The following is a 17,891-nucleotide window of genomic DNA, read 5'->3' on the forward strand; positions in this document are numbered from 1 at the left end:
AGGGAGTGAGACAGGGTTGTAGCCTCTCCCCGATGTTATTCAATCTGTATATTGAGCAAGCAGTAAAGGAAACAAAAGAAAAATTTGGAGTAGGTATTAAAATCCAGGGAGAAGAAATAAAAACTTTGAGGTTCGCCGATGACATTGTAATCCTGTCAGAGATAGCAAAGGACTATCAGTTGAACGGAATGGACAGTGTCTTGAAAGGAGGGTATTAAGATCAAAAGCAAAACGAGGATAATGGAATGTAGTCGAATTAAGTGATGCTGAGGGAATTAGATTAGGAAATGAGACACTTAAAGAAGTAAAGGAGTTTTGCTATTTGGGGAGTAAAATAACTGATGATGGTCAAAGTAGAGAGGATATAAAATGTAGACTGGCAATGGCAAGGAAAGCGTTTCTGAAGAAGAGAAATTTGTTAACATCGAGTATAGATTTAAGTGTCAGGAAGTCGTTTAAGAAAGTAATTGTATGGAGTGTAGCCATGTATGGAAGTGAAACATGGACAATAAATAGTTTGGACAACAAGAGAATAGAAGCTTTCGAAATGTGGTGCTAGAGAAGAATGATGAAGATTAGGTGGGTAGATCACGTAACTAATGAGGAGGTATAGAATAGGATTGGGGAGAAGTGAAGTTTGTGGCACAACTTGACTAGAAGAACGGATTGGTTGGTAGGACATGTCCTGAGGCATCAAGGGATCACAAATTTAGCATTGGAGGGCAGCGTGTGTAGCACCCACATTACGCAAGAAAACGCTGAAGTATTAATTTGAAGTAAAAATGTAAGAAGAACTCTCGTTTTTGTCTTTTTTCCATACTGACGTAATGCCAGAACATCACATTTCTCGTCATTCTACCGGGAAAAATTACATTTATCAGAGGAAATTACGCTTGGAGTGCCTTGCAGTGGACATAGGATTTTGAGATTTGGCATGCCACTAGGTACAGCAGCCACGTTACACAAGAATGCGCGAGAAGTATTAGTTCGTAGTAAAAGCGTAAGGAAACCTCGCGTCTTTGTCATTTGTTTTCGTAGTAACGTAGTGCCAGAACATCACATTGCTCGCTTTTTTCTCTGGAAAGATTATATTTGTTGGCTGGAAATTTATGTCACGTACTGTGGTATCCTGTCTCTTCGTCCTGTACAAAGTAGAAGATTCTAAATTAATGCAATCGACAAGTAAGCCGTATTACAGGTCATGCTTTAGCTATCGAAAATTTATTTACTGACCGCTTTAAGTGTCTTGTAGATGACCTAGGTTCTTAAGAGTGTAGCTGTCACATTACACGAGGAAATGCGAGAAGTATTAATTTGCAGTAAAAACGTAAGAAAACCTCCCGTTTTTGTCTTTTTTTCGTACTGACGTAATGCCAGAACATCACATAAGTCGCCTTTCTCTCGGGAAAGATTTCATTTATCGGCTGTAAATTTATGTCACGTAATCAGGTACCCAGTCTCTTCGTTGTATACAAACAGAAGGATGTAAGTTAATGCAATCGACAAGTAAGCCGTATTACAAGTCATGGTTTAGTTATCGAAAATTAAATTACTGACGGCTGGAAGTGCTTTGCAGTTGACCTAGGACCACAAGATTTTGCACATGAGGAAGTGTAGCCGCCACATTACACGAGAAAACGCGAGAAGTATTAATTTGAAGTAAAAACGTAAGAAAATCTCCCGCTAATGTCATTTCTTCGTACTGACGTAATGCCAGATCAACACATTGCTCGCCTTTCTCTCAGGAAATATTACATTTATCAGCTAGAAATTTATGTCACGTACTGAGGTATCCAGTCTCTTCGTTCTGTACAAAATAGAAGGTTCTAAGTTAATGCAATCAACAAGTAAGGCTATTACATGTCATGTTTTAGCTATCGAAAATGACCTAGGATCTTACTACTTCGCACGAGACGAGGTGTAGCCGCCGCATTGCATAAGAAAACGCGAGAAATATTAAATTGAAGAGCACAAGGCAAAAATGATGATAATCAATTTTTTCCCATTTTCAGGTTAGAACAGGAATTTGTAGCTCAAATACGGCCGAATTTGTAGGGGGCTGTACTCGGCAAGAAGGCTGGCAGTTACTAAGTTATTTGCCATTTTATTTTTGTTGTGCACGGTAAAACCAATGAATGTCATCTATGTTCACGGCACATATGATGAGAGTCATTTCATAAGGTTGGCAAAATCTGCTTGATCAGGAGTTCAACGTGCTGTCTTCATTGTTTTGTTTACTTTGTGTTTGTGGCTAGAAAGTTGCCAAAGTTTATAGCTTGTGTTCTTGTTTCTGTGAAAGTGAGAGAATTAAGTGAGTGAAGTGTGGATGAATATTGTGGAAATGTCAGTATACCTAGCACAAAGAAGAGAAAATCCCATGGTAGGGTGACAGATGTGATGAAGAAACTTAGAGTGTGTACTCACAAAACTGGGCCCGTTTGCAGATGGAAAAGACTACAGTGTTTTGATAGTTTGTGAAGGTGAAAGAAAAAGATTAAGTTCTCATTTTAATAGTTTAGAATCTAATGATGCTCAGTCCACGTACTTGGCTGCGCTTATCAATGTTTATGACGTCAAAAATCGCAGACCAAGAAAGCCTGCAAATTAATCACGTTTTAATGATAAGAGCTACACCTACAAAGTAAGAATAAAGGATGGTGATAATTTTATTGACATCCCTATTTTTGGTGTAACTGGGAGAAGAGTTCAAACTATTCAAACGAGTCGGAAAGAAACAGGTGAACCCCCAACAGACAAGAGAGGAAGGTATGACCACAACCATCGTAGGACCTCACAAGAAGTTAAACAAAGTGTCATTGATCACATTGCATCGTTTAAGGGCTGTACAAGCCATTATAGTTTTGATAAAACTAAAAAAAACATACTTGCCAGACACTTTAAATTTGAAAAAAATGTACACATTGTACAAGACAGGTAGGCCTAGTGGTAAGATTGTGTCCTATGAATATTATAGACAGATATTCGTATTTAAGTTTAACATAGCTTTCGGATATCCCAGATGCGACACCTGCAGTGCATGTGACAGGTACCAAGCAGAAATGAAGGCTCTAAACCTCCAGCTGGAACAGACTAATGATGACAAGGAAAAAGCAAATATTTTAAGCAGCATTAAGACAAAACAATGTGAGAATGAACTACACTTGAGGAAAGCTAACATGTTTTATGACACAAAGAGAAAATGTAGGAAAATTTCAAAGAAAAGGGAGGATACTGAGGCACTTAACCATTGATTAAAAAAAAAATAAACTTACTTAATTTGACCACAAACGATGTTTACTACCGCCGTCAATTGTCATTGTATTTGTTCAATGTCCACAGCCTATCTACGGGAAATGCAACTTTTTTTGCTTACCCAGGAACAGAAGGAGGTAAAGGTGCAGACGAAGTAGTATAGATGTTGCACTATTATATCTTCACCATGTTACAGTCCAATGTCAAAAACTTGTACATATTTTGCGATTCTTGTAGGGGTCAGGACAACAACTACACCATGTTTCGCTTCTGTCATTATGTGGTATAAATCCTAAAAAACTAGACTGCATAACAATAATATTCCCTATTCGCGGCCACTCTTACCTAGAATGCGATAAAGATATGGCCCTGATAAACGGCAAATTTTCCGCAGAGACAGCAGAACAGTGGGTAAATGACATAAAGAATGCCAGAGTAAAGCCTTCGCCTTTCACTGTGATTGAAGCTGACCAAAACCTATTTAGAAAATGGACTGTTTTTTTTTAATCACTATCACAAGAATTGCCCATTTGCTACATGACCAATTCGTGAATAAAAATTTTCGAAAGACCATTGTAGGTTAGTTGGACACAGATCATCTTACACTGGGTACTTTCTTATGTCACCGATCCTAACACAACACCAAATTACCAAGCTTTCAAGAGACACAGAAGACCCTGGTGATAATACACTCCTGGAAATTGAAATAAGAACACCGTGAATTCATTGTCCCAGGAAGGGGAAACTTTATTGACACATTCCTGGGGTCAGATACATCAAATGATCACACTGACAGAACCACAGGCACATAGACACAGGCAACAGAGCATGCACAATGTCGGCACTAGTACAGTGTATATCCACCTTTCGCAGCAATGCAGGCTGCTATTCTCCCATGGAGACGATCGTACAGATGCTGGATGTAGTCCTGTGGAACGGCTTGCCATGCTATTTCCACCTGGCGCCTCAGTTGGACCAGCGCTCGTGCTGGACTTGCAGACCGCGTGAGATGACGCTTCATCCAGTCCCAAACATGCTCAATGGGGGACAGATCCGGAGATCTTGCTGGCCAGGGTAGTTGACTTACACCTTCTAGAGCACGTTGGGTGGCACGGGATACATGCGGACGTGCATTGTCCTGTTGGAACAGCAAGTTCCCTTGCCGGTCTAGGAATGGTAGAACGATGGGTTCGATGACGGTTTGGATGTACCGTGCACTATTCAGTGTCCCCTCGACGATCACCAGTGGTGTACGGCCAGTGTAGGAGATCGCTCCCCACACCATGATGCCGGGTGTTGGCCCTGTGTGCCTCGGTCGTATGCAGTCCTGATTGTGGCGCTCACCTGCACGGCGCCAAACACGCATACGACCATCATTGGCACCAAGGCAGAAGCGACTCTCATCGCTGAAGACGACACGTCTCCATTCGTCCCTCCATTCACGCCTGTCGCGACACCACTGGAGGCGGGCTGCACGATGTTGGGGCGTGAGCGGAAGACGGCCTAACGGTGTGCGGGACCGTAGCCCAGCTTCATGGAGACGGTTGCGAATGGTCCTCGCCGATACCCCAGGAGCAACAGTGTCCCTAATTTGCTGGGAAGTGGCGGTGCGGTCCCCTACGGCACTGCGTAGGATCCTACGGTCTTGGCGTGCATCCGTGCGTCGCTGCGGTCCGGTCCCAGGTCGACGGGCACGTGCACCTTCCGCCGACCACTGGCGACAACATCGATGTACTGTGGTGATCTCACGCCCCACGTGTTGAGCAATTCGGCGGTACGTCCACCCGGTCTCCCGCATGCCTACTATACGCCCTCGCTCAAAGTCCGTCAACTGCACATACGGTTCACGTCCACGCTGTCGCGGCATGCTACCAGTGTTAAAGACTGCGATGGAGCTCCGTATGCCACGGCAAACTGGCTGACACTGACGGCGGCGGTGCACAAATGCTGCGCAGCTAACGCCATTCGACGGCCAACACCGCGGTTCCTGGTGTGTCCGCTGTGCCGTGCGTGTGATCATTGCTTGTACAAACCTCTCGCAGTGTCCGGAGCAAGTATGGTGGGTCTGACATACCGGTGTCAATGTGTTCTTTTTTCCATTTCCAGAGGTGTATGTCCTTCTCTTTACCACCAATTCTGCTTGAAGGCGAGAGAAAATGACCCAACACTTTACCTTTGCTTTCACATGTCAATAATCTATAGACCATTAATGAGTTATAGAATAATACCTCATAACAATAGTGTAACCTTGAAAGTAATGAAAATTTATCAGTACAGGAAATATTTTTGCCGTAATTGCAAAAGATATTTAGCTAGTTATGAGTTAAATTCACAATACGCTATGTAAGTAGGTGGGTTACTATTTTATGACAAAAACCACCAGCAGGTTACCTTGTTTTAGCCCAAAAGTTTGCTTATTTCCAGATCTGATTAAATTAAAACCTGGAAAGTATCAACACCTGCAACACCTGAAGCAGTTTTGCAGTCCATCTGCTCAAAGGTACTTTGAAGAACTTCCTCATTGACAAAACATAAGTTGCAAGTAACAGTATTAAAATAAAAATCTATCTGGGCCTAATGTGTTAAAATGTAGAATATTATAAATCTTATAAAATAAACACTAAACAGAATCTGTTTACAGGTTACAAGATCCACTGAAGAAGCACAGAAAGATAGTGGACTTTCATCGTTTTTACCAAGTTTTTTATGACTACCATCGCTTTTACCATGTTTTTTGTGTACCTATTTAAGATCTTAATTAATAAAGTACCTTAAAATTAAAAATGTGTTTATTGTATTACATTTATTACCTAAACAAGCAGATATAGAACAATAAAAATATTGTTGTGATAATTATACGGTGAACGTTTATGATTTACGAGAGACTAGAGCAGAAAATTCGTCGTCCTGAAAAGTTACAAAAAAGTGACTATCATCATCTTTGCCTTGTGCTCTTCAATTGTAGTACAAACTTAAGAAAACCTCCAGGTATGACATTTTTTTTCGCACTGTCGTATTGCCAGAACATCACATTACTCTCCTTTGCCTCGGGGAAGATTACATTTATCGGCTGGAAATAAATGTCACGTACTGAGGTATCCAGTCACTTCGTTCTGTACAAAACAGAAGGTTCTAAGTTAATGCATTGGACACGTAAGCCGTATTACAGGTCAAGTTTTAAATATCGTAAATTCAATTACAGACTGCTTGATGTGCCTTGCTGTCGACCTAGGACCTGAGGATTTTGCACGAGTCGAGGTGTAGCAGCCACATGACTCGAGGAAACGCGAGAAGTATTAATTTGTAGAAAAAACTTAAGAAAAACTCCCGTTTTGTCATTTGGTTTCGTTCTGACCTAATGCAAGAATATCACATTGCTCGCCATCATCTTGGGACAGTTTCCATTTATCGGATGGAAATTTGTCACTTACTGATGTATCGAGAATCTTCGTTCTGTACAGAAAGAAGCTTCTGAGTTAATGCAATCTTCAAGAAAGCCATATTACAGGTCATGGTTTGGCTATCGAAAATTAAATTATTGACGGGTTTAGGTGCCTTGCTGTTGACTTAGCATCTTAGGATTTTGCACGTGACGAGGTGTAGTAGCCACACTACACGAGATAACGCAAGGTGTATTAATTTGTAGTAAGAACTTAAGTAAACCTGCAGTTTTTTCACTTGTTTTCGTACTGATGTAATGCCAGAACATCACATTGCTCGCCTTTCTCTTGGGAAAGTTTACATTTATCGGCTGGAATTTATGTCACATCCTGAGGTGACCAGTCTCTTCATTCTGTACAAAATATAAACTTCTAAGTTAATGCAATCGACAAATAAGCCGCATTGTCATGTTTTTGCTATCGAAGATTCAGTTACTGACCCGTTTAAGTGCCTTGCAGTGGCCATAGAATCTTAACAGACGAGCTGTAACATAATAATTACATGAAAAAACGCATGAAGTATTAATTTGCAATAAAAACTTAAGAAAACCTCCCGTTTTTGTCATTTGTTTTCGTACTGACGTATCATCTGAACATCACTTTGCTCGCATTATATTGGAAATTTGACATTTATCGGCTGGTAAATTATGTCACGTACTGACGTATGCAGTCTCTTCATTCTGTACAAAATAGAAGCTTCGAAGTTAATGCAATCAATAAGTAAGCCATATTACAATTCATGATTTAGATATCCAAAATTAAATTATTGACGGGCTCAAATGCCTTGCAGTTCACCTAGAATGTTAGGATTTTGCACGAGACAAGTGTTGTGGCGGATTCTGCCACCAAATGTATCAGGATTACCAAATGTAGCGAGAAAACACCAAATGTAGTGGGTGGGTGCCAGGAGGTGCCGTATTAAAACTTTCCAAATGATTTGTTTACACTAAAGTGCTCCATTAACCTCAGTCTGACTCAAAGGGCACTGCGATGCTGAGGAAGCACCCCAGCGGCCTGTGCAATGCAATGCTGTATCGTGCAGCCTTGTCCGGCCCACGGATTTCTGATAATGTCAGGATGACTGCGCCAGCAGCCGACTTAGCAGCCACCATCCTCATTGACTCCAAGCTGCTCCGACAGGAGCCATAGGCCGGCCCAGCTGCTGCTTCTTCCACGCTGGTGTAGCAGAGAACGCAGCGACAATGACCGCCCACGATCCAGCGTCCGAATATGCGGCCCTCGCCTCGGAAGTCTACGGTGTGTGTCAGTAGCCGAGACGACTGCCCACTGTAGCAAGCCGAAGAGTGGCCCACCGCTGGCTGGCTGCGGACCCCACGTTGGCCTCAGAGGGGCGAACCAACGACCCACCGTGGACTGGGATGCTGTCTCCCCATCTGTTGCTGTGTGTAGCCCGGCGGTGTGACACGCCTTGCTGTCCAGGAGAGCTGTCACACTTCAATGAATCTCGTTAGAAATCGGCACCTATTTATACTCGGCTGTGCGCCGCTGTTTTGTCAAGAGTGCCGCTTTGCGTCACGTATGCGTAACACTTAGGTTGGCCAGTGGCCCTCTTCTACATGTGACTTGCACCATGGAAACTGTTGTGTGCGCCCTTTCCAGCAGTTCTATGCCCCTGTGGCCTCTATTTGCCTTGGCAAATGCTGGTATGAGTAACTTACTGCAATGTGGCCTGCACCTGGCTGTAACTCGTGCTCTAAATATTGCTCAAAACTAACTTTCCCTATCCCAAACGGTGGTGCCGCTACATTAGTCCCCTCTTCGAAAAGATCCGGTCCCCGGGTCGTCCTTTAACTAACTCTTAAACTTGTTTGGATTGGCACTGATGTCATAACTTACTATTAGAAAACTCTGACGTGGTCTAGTGCTCCTAAGCACATGCATATAGGGGCTGGACAGCTTTAGCCATTGCCCCACTTCATACTGGGGTTAACTTCCTTTCAGCTTTACTGTGTCTTCCTCCCTTTCCAAAGCCTTTGTAGTCGCCTCTTGTACCTGTTTCCAAACATCCCGAATTGTCCTGGCGAATTGACATACAGATTCACCAGTCCTTCCTTTCTGTAGCTTCACTAAATCAAACGGTGACAGCATTTTTCGCCCGTACACTAACTCATATGGAGACAAACCGGTATTTGTATGGACTTTTGCATTGTATGCACATACAGTATGCTTCAAATACTCGTCCCACTGATGGTGATGAGAATCCACATAAAAACTCAGCATCTTCCTGATTGCTCTGTGTACCCGTTCTGTCCTTCCGTTGGCCTGTGGATGCAATTTGCTCCTCCTCAAATTTTTTACGTTCAACAATTTTCACATTTCCTTCATTAAATCCGACATGAAGTTGGTCCCCTGGTCAGTAATTATTGTCTCTGGTTCACCAAACTGCAAAATCCAGTTGTTTACTAATGTCTGCACGACCATTGCTGCCTGTTGATGTGGCATAGCCACCATCACCACATACCTCGAAAAATGGTCTATTATTGTGAGAACGAATCTGTTCCCTGATGGTGTTCCCCCTGTGGGTCTGGGGGTTAGAATAGGCCTGAGGTATTCCTGCCTGTTGTACAAGTCAACTAAGAGGAGTTTCACACATCTTGGCCTTTATGTGATGGTCCCCTGTAGAGTTTGACCTCCATTCTTCACAATTTTCCCGAAGAGCGAGCCAATTGGTGGAGCAGTTGCGCACGTCTGATCTGCAGTGGAAGGATACCAGCCTCCACCAGTACGCTGGTCACCAGACTCGTCCTGAAAGCTCCTGTCGCTAATTGAACCCCACAGTGGTGCAAAGGGTCGAGTAAATGCAGTGCTGAAAGAGCTGCCTAACCATAAACCACACTCCCATAGTCAATTCGGGGTTGGAAAAGGGCTCCGTAGAGCTGCAGCAGCGTACTGGGATCTGCACGCCAATTGGTGTTGCTCAGGCAATGGAGGGCATTGAGGTGCTGCCAGCACTTCTGCTTAAGCTGATGAAGATGAGGGAGCCAAGTCAATTGACCATCGAAAACCAGTCCTAGGAATTGATTTGTCTCCACTACAGTGAATGGATCATCATTAAGGTAAAGTGCGGGTTCCGGATGAACGGTACAACGCTGACAGAAATGCATGACATACGACTTTGCTGCTGAAAACTGGAAGCCGTAGGACAGAACCCATGACTGCACCTTGTGGATGGCTCCCTGGAGGCGCCACTCAGCAACAACAGTACTGAAGCAGCAGCACGAAATGCAGAAGTCGTCTGCATACAGAGCAGGGGAGACGGAGGGCCCAACAGCTGCTGCTGTTGAGATCTTTAGCCCACTTTCTCATCGTCGCATTGCAGTCCTGCCCATTCTTCATCTCTTGGGCGAGGCCATCTTCCTGGGTGCGTTTTCCAACATGCACTATGCAGTGTTGATTTCTGCGCCGACGATGACCATGGACTTCTTTGCACCTGGTATCCAGCACGGTAGCCAGTCCATTGTGGTGGGCCCGTCATGTACACTGTTGGTTGTAGCCCCTTGACCACACAGGGATCGCTCTGTTGACGCCTGCGCCGTTAACTCCCCATGTATGCCAAGGGGTAGATGTCCATCCCCTTGGGGCATCGGGACTTCTGGCAATGGCCATCTTGACAGGTGACCTTTGCTGCGGCTGGGTAGGGGGGGAGGGCCCCTGGTCGGAATGGGTGGCATCAGAGCGGATGACACGCGATGAAGCGTAGTACACTCCTGGAAATGGAAAAAAGAACACATTGACACTGGTGTGTCAGACCCACCATACTTTCTCCGGACACTGCAAGAGGGCTGTACAAGCAATGATCACACGCACGGCACAGCGGACACACCAGGAACCGCGGTGTTGGCCGTCGAATGGCGCTAGCTGCGCAGCATTTGTGCACCGCCGCCGTCAGTGTCAGCCAGTTTGCCGTGGCATACGGAGCTCCATCGCAGTCTCTAACACTGGTAGCATGCCGCGACAGCGTGGACGTGAACCATATGTGCAGTTGACGGACTTTGAGCGAGGGCGTATAGTGGGCATGCGGGAGGCCGGGTGGACGTACGGCCGAATTGCTCAACACGTGGGGCGTGAGGTCTCCACAGTACATCGATGTTGTCGCCAGTGGTCGGCGGAAGGTGCACGTGCCCGTCGACCTGGGACCAGACCGCAGCGACGCACGGATGCACGCCAAGACCGTAGGATCCTACGCCGTGCCGTAGGGGACCGCACCGCCACTTCCCAGCAAATTAGGGACACTGTTGCTCCTGGGGTATCGGCGAGGACCATTCGCAACCGTCTCCATGAAGCTGGGCTACGGTCCCGCACACCGTTAGGCCGTCTTCCGCTCACGCTCCAACATCGTGCAGCCCGCCTCCAGTGGTGTCGCGACAGGCGTGAATGGAGGGACGAATGGAGACATGTCGTCTTCAGCGATGAGAGTCGCTTCTGCCTTGGTGCCAATGATGGTCGTATGCGTGTTTGGCGCCGTGCAGGTGAGCGCCACAATCAGGACTGCATACGACCGAGGCACACAGGGCCAACACCTGGCATCATGGTGTGGGGAGCGATCTCCTACACTGGCCGTACACCACTGGTGATCGTCGAGGGGACACTGAATAGTGGGCACGGTACATCCAAACCGTCATCGAACCCATCGTTCTACCATTCCTAGACTGGCAAGGGAACTTGTTGTTCCAACCGGACAATGCACGTCCGCATGTATCCCGTGCCACCCAACGTGCTCTAGAAGGTGTAAGTCAACTACCCTGCCCAGCAAGATCTCCGGATCTGTCCCCCATTGAGCATGTTTGGGACTGGATGAAGCGTCGTCTCACGCGGTCTGCACGTCCAGCACGAACGCTGGTCCAACTGAGGCGCCAGGTGGAAATGGCATGGCAAGCCGTTCCACAGGACTACATCCAGCATCTGTACGATCGTCTCCATGGGAGAATAGCAGCCTGCATTGCTGCGAAAGGTGGATATACACTGTACTAGTGCCGACATTGTGCATGCTCTGTTGCCTGTGTCTATGTGCCTGTGGTTCTGTCAGTGTGATCATGTGATGTATCTGACCCCAGGAATGTGTCAATAAAGTTTCCCCTTCCTGGGACAATGAATTCACGGTGTTCTTATTTCAATTTCCAGGAGTGTATGTCATCTCTTGCTGGTGGTGAAACACCAGCAGTCTCTGAGCGAATGCGAGCTCAATTCAGTGCACAGAAGTACGACTCCAAATCATTCCCCTCCCTGGCTACACCATGGGAGGAACGTTACGCTAAGGATGGCAGTAGATCTTATTTGCCCCACTACCTCGTATGTTTGAGAGCTGATGGGGAATCTTTCATGACAATGAAGCCTCAGTTTTTTGTTGAGCATTTAGAAGACAAGTTTGGGGAGGTGGAGGGCTTGTCCAAAATGAGATCTGGGTCAGTCTTGATCAAAACAGCATCCTCTAGCCAGTCACAGGTGTTACTCGCTTGTGACAAGCTGGAGGATGTTTCTGTGACCACCATGCCCCATAAGAGCTTAAATATGGTCCAGGGTATCATATTTCACAGAGACCTTCTTTTGCAGTCCGACGATGAGCTGAGCGCCAGTTTAGAGCAGTGAAGTGTACATTTCGTCCGGCGTGTCCACCGGGGTCTGAAGGATAATCAGGTTGCCACCGGTGTCTTCATCTTGGCCTTTGAGGGTGATACATTGCCCGAGAAGGACAAGGTGATGGTCTACTGGTGTCATGTAAAGGCCTATATCCCTCCCCCGATGCAGTGCTTTACGTGCTGGAAGTTTGGCCATATGTCTTCCTGCTATACTTCCAGCATCACATGCCGAGATTGCGGATGCCAATCATATCCAAATACTCCATGTGCCCCGCCTCCCATTTGTGTCAACTGTGGAGAGTACCATTCACCTTGCTCACCTGACTGCAGGATTCTCCAGAAAGAAAGGAAAATCATGGAGTACAAGACCCTGGACAGACTGACCTACACTGAGGCTAAGAGAAAATTTGAATGCCTGCACCACCTACTTCGAGAGCAACACCCCTCCCTCCAACTATTGGGGACGTCCGTCCCACCTTCTAAGCCAGAGAAGTGTAAGTCCTCTTCGGCTTCTCTCGCTTTGGAAGGGCTCCCTTGGGTCACTCACTTCCCAGGTTTCTTCTAGTGGGAAAGACGACACCCGCCAGTGATTGAAGAGCCCAAAGGCAGCTGGTCGTAGGGCTTCACGCTCATCCTCAGTTCCTGACACTGAGCCAGTGAAGTCCTCCCAGCCAGGAAAACCCAAGGAGCAGCGAGTGAAATACAAAAAGAAAACCCCTAAGACCAAGGAAATTGCGGTGGCATCCACACCACGCTACGTACAGGCTCTGTGGCTGAGCATGGGGTGGAGATTTTGGCGTCCACTGAGGACCTAGATCTCGCCAGACCCTCAGACACAATGGATATAGACTGTTCAGACAATAAATCGGTGGTAGCAGGTGACTCTGAGGCGTAAACTGCCTCATTGGATGTTCCATGCCTTCCCAGTCTCACGATGTCATCCTCCAGTGGAATTGCGGCAGTTTTTCCATCGCCTGGCTGAGCTATAGCAACTGTTAAGCTTTACACCTGCTATCAGCATTGCCCTCCAGGAAACATGGTTCCCGGCAATGCGGACCCCTGCCCTCCATGGTTATAAGGGATTTACAGTAACCATAGCGACTATAATCGAGTGTCAGGTGGAGTTTGTGTTTATATCCTAAACTTGGTCTGTAGTGAACATGTGCTCCTTCAAACACCTCTTGAAGCTGTGGCTGTCAGAATGATGATGCAGGAAATAGCTGTCTGTAATGTATATCTTCCTCCAGATGGTGCAGTAGCCCTGAATGTATTAGCTGCAGTGACTGATCAATTGCCTAAGCCTTTCCTACTTCTGGGAGATTTTAATGTCCATAACCCCTTGTGGGGTGATACCATGCTTACTGGCTGAGGCAGAAATGTCGAAATTTTCCTGTCGCAATTCGACCTTTGCCTCTTAAATACTGGGGCCGTCACACATTTCAGTGTGGCTCATGGTAGTTACTCAGCCATTGATTTATCAATTTGCAGCCCAGGACTTCTCCCATCTACGCACTAGAGAGCACATGACGACCTGCGTGGTAGTGACCACTTCCCCATCTTCCTGTCACTTCCCCAGCGTCAGGCCCATGGGGACCTGCCCAGGTGGGCTTTGAAGAAGGTGGACTGGAGAAGTTTCACCTCTGCTGTCACCGCTGTATCTCCACCACGCTTTAACATCGATGTGATGGTTGAACCGGTGACTAACACAACTGTTTCTGTGGCACTCGCTATTTTGGATGCCCAAGGTGTAAGGCAGTCCCTTGGTGGTCGCCGTAAGTCGTTGAAGCAATTAAGGAGCGTCGGCGAGCTCTACAGCGCCATAAGTGGCACCCTTCCCTGGAGCGCCTCATAGCCTTTAAACGGCTCTATGCCAGTATTCGCTACCTTATCAAACAACGGAAGAAGGAGTGTTGGGAGAGATACGTCTCCACCATTGGGTGCCACACATCACCTTCCCAAGTCTGGGCAAAGATCAAACATCTTATCGGCTACCAGGCCCCAACAGCTGTCCCCAGTGTTACCATAAATGGCGAGTTATGTACCGACGAAAAAGCAATTGTCGAACACTTTGCTCCTCTACATTAGAGAATTGCCCCCATCCTTTCACACACTCAAACGTGGCTGGAAGGGAACTTCCTCTTATTCACTACGCGCTGCAGTGAATCCTATAACGCCCCATTTACAGAGTAGGAGCTCCTCAGTGCCCTTGCACATTGCACCGACACAGCTCCTGGGCCTGATTGCATCCACAGCCAGATGATTAAACGTCTCTCATATGACTACTACCGACATCTTCTCGTCATCTTCAACCGGATCTGGTGTGATGGTGTCTTTCCATTGCAATGGCGGAAGCGCACCATCATTCCGGTGCTCAAACCCGGTAAAAACCCGCTTGATTTGTATAGCTATCAGCCCATTAACCTCACCAATGTTCTTTGTAAGCTGGACCTTCCGTGTCCAAGTTGGTGACTCCCATAGTTCCATCCACATCCAGGAGAATGGAGTCCCACAGGGCTCTGTATTGAGTGTCTATTTTTAGTGGCCATGAACGGTATAGCAGCAGCTGTCAGGCCCTCCGTCTCTCCTGCTCTGTATGCAGACGATTTCTGCATTTCGTACAGCTGCTCCTGTACTGTTGTTGCTGAGCGGCGCCTCCAGGGAGCCATCCACAAGGTGCAGTCATGGGCTTCCAGTTTTCAGCCGCAAAGTCATGTGTCATGCAGTTCTGTCAGCATTGTACCATTCATCCAGAACCCGCACTTTATCTTAATGATGATCCATTCATTGTAGTGGAGACAAATCAATTCCTAGGACTAGTTTTCGATGGTCGTTTTACTTGGCTCCCTCATCTTCGTCAGGTTAAGCAGAAGCGCTGGCAGCAGCTCAATGCCCTCCATTGCCTGAGCAACACCAATTGGCGTGCAGATCGCAGTACGCTGCTGCAGCTCTACGGAGCCCTTGTCCAACCCCGAATTGACTATGGGAGTGTGGTTTATGGTTAGGCAGCTCCTCCAGCATTGCATTTACTCGACCCTCTGCACCACTGTGGGGTTCGATTAGCGACAGGAGCTTTTAGACGAGTCCGGTGACCAACGCACTGGTGGAGGCTGGTATACTTCCATTGCAGATCAGCCATAAGCATCTGCTCGCCAGTTACGCAGCACACATTCATAGTTCCCCTGAGCATCCGAATTACCATCTCCTTTTCTCGCCCACGGCAGTCCATCTACCGCATCGGCGGCCCAAATAGGGCCGAACAATTACGGCTCGCATGCAATCCCTTCTCTCCGAACTGGAGTCCTTCCCTTTCCCACCTCTACTTGCGGTCCATTCACGTACGCCTCCAAGGTGTACGCCTCGGCCGCAGCTCCGTCTGGACCTTTTGCATGGCCCTAAGGACTCCGTTAACCCCGCCGCTCTCCGCTGTCACTCCCTCTAGATTCTTGACGTGTTCCAGGGCTCTGAAGTGATCTACACCAATGGCTCAGTGGCTGATGGTCACGTAGGCTTCGCATATGTTCATGGAGGACATAGAGCAGCTTTCCTTGGCAGTTGGCTGCAGTGTTTTCACTGCAGAGCTGGCGGCCATATCTCGTGCTCTTGAGTGCATCCGCTCATGCCCTGGCGAGTCATATCTCCTGTGTACTGACTCACTGAGCAGCCTACAAGCTATCGACCAGTGCTACCCTCACCACCCTCTGGTAGCTTCCATTCAGGAGTCCATCTATGCCCTGGAACAGTCTGCCATTCCGTGGTGTTTGTGTGGACCCCAGGACACGTCGGAATCCCTGGCAACGAACTTGCCGACAGGCTGGCCAAACAGGCAATGCTTCTGCAGATAGGTACCTCTGAAGCTGACCTGCGTTCTGTCTTACACCGCAGGGTTTTCGGCTTTGGGTGTATGGAATGGCATAACAGCACGCACCACAAACTGCATGTCAATTAGGAGACTATGAATGTGTGGAAGTCTTCCATGCAGGCCTCTCGCAGGGAATCAGTTGTCCTCTGTGCCAGCTCCTCATTGGCCACACGTGGCTAATGCATGGTTACCTACTCCATTGTGAGGACCCACCTCAGTGTCGCTGTGGCTCAAAATGACAGTTGTCCACCTCTTGCTGGACTGCCCACTTTTAGCCGCTCTGTGGCAGACTTTTATCTTTCCCAGCACCCTGGCTTCTGTGTTGGGCGACAATGCCTCCAAAGCAAGTTTAGTTTTACATTTTAACCGTGAGAGTGGGTTTTATACTTCTATGTAGGTCTTAGTGCATGTCCTTTGTCCCTCTGTGTCCTCCACCCTAGTGCTTTTACCGTGGAGGTTTTAATGTGTTGCAGAGTGGCTGGCTTTCGCATTGTATTCTCATGATTGGCCAGCCACTGTAATCTGCTTTCATGTTTTACTCTCTTCTGTTTCTAGCGTCTCTCTGTTGTTTTCTTGTCCTCTTTTGTTCCTTTTAGCGTTCGTTGCCTTTCCTTCGTTCTTGTGACTTTTCCTTTCTTTCCGTTTTGTGTTATGTTTCGTCCGTTTTATCTCACTTGTGGCATTGTTTCATTAGGCACAAGGGACCGATGACCTTGTAGTTTGGTCCCTTCTTCTGTCTTTAAACCAACCAACCAACCCGATGGTGTTCGCCTAAAAAGTTCTAAGACATCAATCCCCAGAAAAGAAAATGGACATGTCGCTTCCGGTAATCATTGTAGCTGTATCTGTTTCCGACTCAAATCTGCTCTCTGCGCACATGGTATACAATTCTTGACATACTGATCCACATCTCCTTTCCTACCTCTCCACCAATACCTCTCCGCTACTCTCCTATTCGTCGCTCTACACCCTCCATGACTGGATAAGACGTGATCGTGTGCTTCCTTTAAAACCTCATCCCTCAACTCCGTTGGCACTCTTAGTTTCCCTGCACAGAAGACGGTCTTACGCATTAAACTGTGGCTGTGTCCAATACAATTTACAATCGTTGTCCGCTTCCTGTAATTTTTGCCATACTGCTAGGTCATGACCTATGTCTTGTACTTAGTGCATCCGCATTACCCTGCTTCTTCCCACCTCGTAGTCGAATTCACTAAGCCTCACAGCCCATCTAGCGAGCCTAGTGGACGGTCCTTCAACCCCAACAACCACTTCAACGCAGCATGATCTGTCACTACCCGAAATCTTCTCCCATATAAATAACATCTAAAATATGTGATTCCATAGATTACGCTAAGCATCTACCTCTCTCTTGTTGAGTAATTCTTCTCTGCTGCATTCAATTGCCTAGACGCAAAGGCTACAGGATGTTTTTTCCCATCAATTTCCTGACTAATGCTTGATTCGACGCATCGCACGCTAGTATAAACTCCTTTCAAAATCCGGAAATAGAAGAACCGGACTTGGTGTTAACACTTCTTTCAGTTTGTCAAACGCTTTCTGATACTCTTCTGTCGACTCAAATTTCACACCCTTCCGTAACAATCGCGTCAACGGCTGTGCCAAATCTGCAAAACCATTCACGAACTTTCGATAGAAATTGCAAATTCCGATGAATGGCTGCACTTCCTTAACTGTTATCGGTTCCCGAAAATCCCTTCCAGCCTGTACCAACCCCGGATC

Source organism: Schistocerca serialis, chromosome 7, assembly GCF_023864345.2.
Source record: "Schistocerca serialis cubense isolate TAMUIC-IGC-003099 chromosome 7, iqSchSeri2.2, whole genome shotgun sequence".
Classification (NCBI taxonomy): Eukaryota; Metazoa; Arthropoda; class Insecta; order Orthoptera; family Acrididae; genus Schistocerca; species Schistocerca serialis.